The 6,271-nt window shown below is 40.6% G+C and overlaps 1 pseudogene; it reads right to left on the reverse strand.

Moving 5' to 3' along the window:
• Window positions 1–4,669: 4,669 nt before the first annotated feature.
• LOC118592464 lies at window positions 4,670–5,981 on the reverse strand (annotated as a pseudogene).
• Window positions 5,982–6,271: the final 290 nt, after the last annotated feature.

The raw sequence follows: 6,271 nt of genomic DNA on the forward strand, positions 1-6,271 counted from the left end.
TTCTAAATGGACATAGTATCAAATTTTCCCCTCAGTATTTTTCTTTATATATTCACAAATTAGTACATATTTTTCTTCAACCAGAAGAGCTTTATTTTTAGGATATAGAAATTAATAAAGGTGTCTGTAGTAGTTTGTAATTGGCACCCATAATCTCATAGGCAGTGATACTATTAGAAGTTGTGGACTTGTTTAAGGAAGTGTGTCACTGTGGGGGGGTGGACTTTGAGAATATCATCTAGTGTGTCAATCTACTCCCTGTTGCCTGCAAGATGTAGGGCTTTCAGCTATTCTTCCAGTACCACATCTGCCTACATGCTGCCATGCTCTCTGCTATGATAATAATAAACTGAACCTCTGAAACTGTAAGTGAGCCTGCTCAATTAAATATTTTCCTTAAAAGAGTTACAATGATCATGGTGTCTTTTCATGGACAATAAAATCCTAAGACAGAAGTTGGTACCAGGGACTGGAGTATTGTTGTGACAGGCCTGATCATGTATTCATTTGGAGAAATTTGGACTTTGGATTATTAACTCAGTGGAATACTTTAAGCACTGCTTAATGTGCCATACTATTAGAAACATGGAAGACAGAGGTGCTAAGAGTTATTTGAACTGTAGGGGGTCACTCAAGATGTTTCAGAGGAGAAGAATTCTAGTATGTTGCCTAGAGATGAATCTTGTGATATTTTGGTGAATAAAGTAGCTAACATTTGCCCTTATCTGAAGAGTCCGCCTGAGGCTAAAGTGAAAAGTTTGGGATTAATTCCACTGGCAAAAGAAATTTCAAAAACAGACTAGTATAGACTCTGTCAATGGATATTAGTGGTAACTATAATGAAGATTTATAATGAAAAGGAGCAAGTTGAGCAGGGTAAATTATAAGAAGTATACTCTGAGGAGAAAAAGAGCACCAGGAAGTGGAATGGAGCTAAATCCCCAGTTGAATGAGTTAAGTGTATTAAGAAATGGAAAAAAGGGAGTGGTAACCCCAAGCTAAGATTCTACCCAGAAAATGTTCCAATTTACTGAAAGAAACTAAAGAAAAGTTTAGAGCTGGCTGTTGTGAGACACCCTTCAATCCCAGCCCTTGGAAGGCAGAGGCTGGCAGATCTCTGAGTCTGAGGCCAGCCTTGTTTACAGAGCAATTTCAGGACAGCAAAGCTTAGGCAATGAAAAACATAAAGTTGGTGAAGATGTAATTGAGTGAAGGGACCATGTTCTAATCCAAATTAGCAGCAGAACTTGGCAACTTTGGCTTAGTGGTTCTGGCTTTATAGTTAAGAATAGAAGAAACAGATTATCGAATTTGTCTCCATGACTAAAGAAAGCCACTGAGGGTAGGCATGTGACAGGGATGTCCCTGAATGAAGGCCTTGCAGAAAGGCAATTGTGTGAAGCTATGAAGCTTTGACTCCACAGCTCTTAGTCTAAAGTTCATGAGTTTCCACTAGTTTGGGTTGGTTGTCTATGTAGATTTCCCTGTTAATGATCTTGATGCCCCTTGCTCATAGAATCCTTCCATCTCTTCAACTGGACTACTGGAGTGAGGCCTGGTGCTTGGCTCTGAATTTCTGCATCTGCTTCTATCAGTTACTGGACAAAGGCTCTACGATGACAATTAGAATATGAGACTGGACTAAGCCCTCTGCATAAGTAAGACAGTTGTGTAGCTTGGTCTGTTTAAGGGGCCCCTGGCAGTGGGATCAGCAATTATACCTGGTGCATGAGCTTGGTTTTGGAGCCCCTTACCCACTGTGAGACACCTTGCACAGCCTCCATGCAGGGGCAGGGTCTTGGACCTGCATCAACTGAATTTACCAGGCTTTGATGACTTCCTGTGGGAGGCCTTACATTTTTGTGGAAGGGGCAGTGGGAAGGAGGTCAGAGGGAAAAGCAGGAAAAGCAGGAGGATGGATGAGAGGAGAATCTGTGGTTGGTATGTAAAAAGAATAAAAAATATTCTTAATAAGAAAAAAAAAGAGTGTGTTGACATCAGACATGAAGATGCATAATTTGGAATTTGCCCAGGTGTTTTTGGTCTTTCTTTGGTCCAGTATTTCCTCAGTATGTTTCCTTCCGTGCATTTTGTAATGTTAATGTATGTCCTGTGCCATTATATTTTTGAAGTGTTTGGTTCTTTTTATTTTGATTTTACAGGTTGCATGAATCTCAGAAGAGACTTTGAACTTTGGACTTTTAAACATTGTTTAGACTGTGCTAGACTATGGAGACTTTTGAAGTTGCACTAAATGCATTTAAAATTACAATATTCTAACAAGCTTATGGGGGCCAAGGAGTGGATTGTGGTAGTTTGAAGGTGATTGGCACCCATAATATCATAGTAAGTGGTATTATTAAGAGGTGTGGCTTAGCCGGGCAGTGATGTTGCATGCCTTTAATCCCAGCACTTGGAAGACAGGTGCATCCCTGTGAGTTCAAGGCCAGCCTGGTCTATAGAGCAAGATCCAGGACAGGCACCAGACCTACACAGAGAAACCTTGTCTTGAAAAAAAAAAGCAAAGCAGAACAAAACAAAACAAAGAAAGATCTATGGCTTTGGAATGGGAGTGGATATGGCCTTGTTGGAATAATTCTGTCACTGTGGGGGTGAGTTTTGAGGTTTCATATACTTAGGATACCACCAAGGCCCAATATGTCAGTTGGCTTCCTGTTGCATGCAATATGTAGGACTTGCAGCTACTTCTCCAGCACCACATCTACTTGCATGTCTCCATGTTTCCCATCATGATGATAATGGACTAAACCTCTGAAACTGTAAGTGAGCCACCCCAGTTAAATATCTTCTTGTAAGAGTTTCTGTGTTCATGGTGTCTCCTTTCAGCAATAAAAACCTAAGACAAGGTTAAAAAAATTTTAAAAAAAGACTCGAGTGCCTAACTATAAATAAAACGTTTATATAGCACCACTCCCTACAAGGAGTATAACAATCATTGTAGAAAGGATAAAAAGATTGAAAGAAAAAAAGTAGCAGATTTCAGCAGTAAAATATTATTTGTCATATATAACAGTGCCATACTACTCAGGAATTCATAGTAGCTATGACAATATTCACATAACCTACATAAGACCAAACCAAGCAATAAACCAGCAGTGGTGGAGGAGAAGTTGTAATTTACAGTTCTAGCTCAGGGAATATTGGCATCAGATGGATATTTCTAAGGCCTGATTGTTGAAGACATCAAGTACTGTCTAGTTATTTGTCAATTTGACAGATGGTAGAGTGCTTTTAAAAGAAGGAACCTCAAGTGAGAAAAATGCTCCAACCAGATTGCTCCGTTGGGCAAGTCTGTAGTGTATTTTCTTGATTTAAATTAATACAGGAGGAGTCATTTTACTGAGGTTGATGCCACTCCTCAGTTATTACTCCTGGATGCTATAAGAAAGCAGCTGAAGAAGCCACAAAGAACCATCCAGTAATGGTATCCTTCCATGGCTTTGCCAACAGGTCTTGCATCTAGGTTCCTGTTTTGAGTTCCTTCCCCGACTTCTCTTCATGATGGATTGTGATCACTACTTGTAAGCTGACATAAACCTTTCCCCTCAAGTTTCTTTTAGTCAGTGTTTTATCACAGCTATATGATCCCTATTTTATATAATCAAACATGGAGAACCCTAACTGGTGCCAGACATAAAAGAAATTTCACCCGTATGATTAGCAGTCATGGTGCATGAAGGTATGTTGGACACTACTGGGGAAGAAAAATCATCATGAATATCATGTAGTTACAAATGCTTAGATGTTCAAAAGTGCAAGACAGATGGTGCAATAGTGACGCAAATATGGGAGTAGTCAACTATTTTTTGTTTGTTTGTTTGTTTGTTTTGGATTATAGGCCCACTGTATGAGATGGATCCCACACCTGACAGTGCCAGAGTGGCCAAGAGTCTGAGACTAGACAAGTCATGGGCTCTAGCAGAAAACCTACTACTATTAGATACATACTAAGCATCTATGAAAGAGAGAAGAAACATGAGAGCCAATGGTTGTAGATGACTCCAGGGAAATATGGTCTTCTTGACATAACAGGATTGAGGTGAATATCAACTCACAGAGAATAGGTCAGCACACACAACACCTGCATAGGTTTAAGCCAATTGGGGTCCCAGTAATGAGAATGTGGAAGCAGACATGGGGTCCTACTACTCCCCAAGAAACTATTTGCAATTGATATCTGCTTACAAATGGGAAATCATCTTTCTCTGTTGGAGTATCACTGGGTATATGAATATATTAAGAGCAAGCACCATGCCCAATAATAGTTGGCCCACACAAAGTATACTCTATGTTTTTAGTTTTCTTTTGCAAGTGTTTGATTGTTTTGTTTTAATTTGTTTTTGTATTTTGTCATTCATTTTTCTCAGTTTTATAGTTTTGCTCTTAGTTTGCTTACTTTGATTTTTTACTTGGCTTTAAATGGATCGATTTTTTTTTTTGAAAGCAAACCAGACAACTCTTTATTGGGAGCAGAGAGCAGCACAACACAAGGACCCACAGATGGAGATGCCTGATGGACACCCTGCACAGCATCCTTCAAGATAGGCTCTACCAGCAAAATTCATTGGAAAAATGGATTTCTTGGGGCAGCTTCCCATCTTCCCAGGTGGGGGAATTCATTAACTTCCCTGAAGGCAACCATGGGTCACTAGAGATAGAGCCCTTCTGGGTTGCCTTCTTGCTTTTTATAAAGAACATTCTCTTTAGATTATTTGAAGTCTTCATTTGTAATGTTCATTCTGCGTTCCCGAAGGGCCATCAAACCAGCTTCTGTACAGATTGCCTTGATATCAGCCCCAGAGAGGTCATCATTTGCCATGATCAAGTCATCCAAGGTTACATCATCAGCCAGTGTCATCCTGCTTGTATGAATCTGGAAGATCTGCTTCTTGGTCTTTTCATCAGGCAGAGGGAACTTGGTCTTTCTGTCAATGCGGCCTGGTCTCATAAGTGCTGGATCCAAAGTTTCTATTTGGTTTGTAGCCATGATAACTTTTACATCTCCCCTCGAATCAAATCCATCTATCTGGTTCAACAGTTCCAACATTGTTCGTTGAATTTCTCTCTCACGTCCAAGTTTGGATCATATCTTTTGGTTCCGATGGCATCAATTTCATCAATAAACACAATGGATGGTGCATGTTCTTCAGCAACTTGGAACAATTCCCGAACGAGTTTGGGCCCTTCACCCAGGTACTTCTGAATAAGCTCTGAGTCAACCACTCTCAAGAAAGTGGCTGAAGTTTGGTTCGCTACTGCTTTGGCCAATAATGTTTTACCTGTTCCTGGTGGACCATAGAGAATGACCCCCTTAGGCGAATTTATCCCCATCTCCTCATAATAGGATAGGTAAGAGGAAGCTCCACAGATGCCTTAATTTCCTGGATTTGGTTGTCGAGTCCACCAATATCTGCATAGGTTTCCTGGGGGGCCTTTTCCACCTTCATCACTGTGACCAGGGGACCTGTGTCATCCATTAGCACCCCTATCACAGCATGCACCTTGTGGTTGAGCAGGACTGAACAGCCTGGCTCTCGCAGATCCTTGTCCACAAATGAGAGGATGCTGACGTAGTGTTCTGAGCCCACAGATGTGGATATAATGGTGTGATTATCATCAATGATCTCTTCCAAGGTTCCCACAGACATGGGGGTCCCCCTGAGATCATCCACTTTCGATCTCTCCTCCTCTTGTTTTTCTTCCAATGGTTTCATCTGCTCCTGATTTCTAATGAATTCTTCCTCCATGAGAAGATAGTCTTTTATTCTCTCTAACTTTAGTCATTTTAGGTGGCACTGAGTCGTTACCAGTGGTAGTTTGCTGGCAGCATCTGGTCCCTTGGTTTTCTTCTTCTTTTTCCCCACTCTGGTTGGGACAGGAGGTTCATATTTCTTTCTCTTGTCCTTGTCATCCTTCTTGCCACCCCCATGACCATGGCTACCACTCTGACTTTGACCCATCTTTCTCCTGTCATCCCAGCCGCCACCGCCGGCTGATTTTTTTTTTTTTTTGAGAGAAAAAGCAAAAGCTACCCACAGTTAAAAACAAACTTTTCTTTTTCATATTCCAAAGTTAAGAAATAGAGGACTCTCCCTACCAGAAAGATTTCTTTATTTTTTACAGAATTTCATAACATTACAAAGCATTTTGAACATATATAGCCCTCTCTCTTTCAACAGCTGCTGTCTACCTATATTTCTCCCTCAAAGTCATGTCTTTTTCCTCTACAGATGTATGTGTGTGTGTGTGT

The sequence above is a fragment of the Onychomys torridus genome, chromosome 10, assembly GCF_903995425.1.
Source record: "Onychomys torridus chromosome 10, mOncTor1.1, whole genome shotgun sequence".
Lineage (NCBI taxonomy): Eukaryota > Metazoa > Chordata > Mammalia > Rodentia > Cricetidae > Onychomys > Onychomys torridus.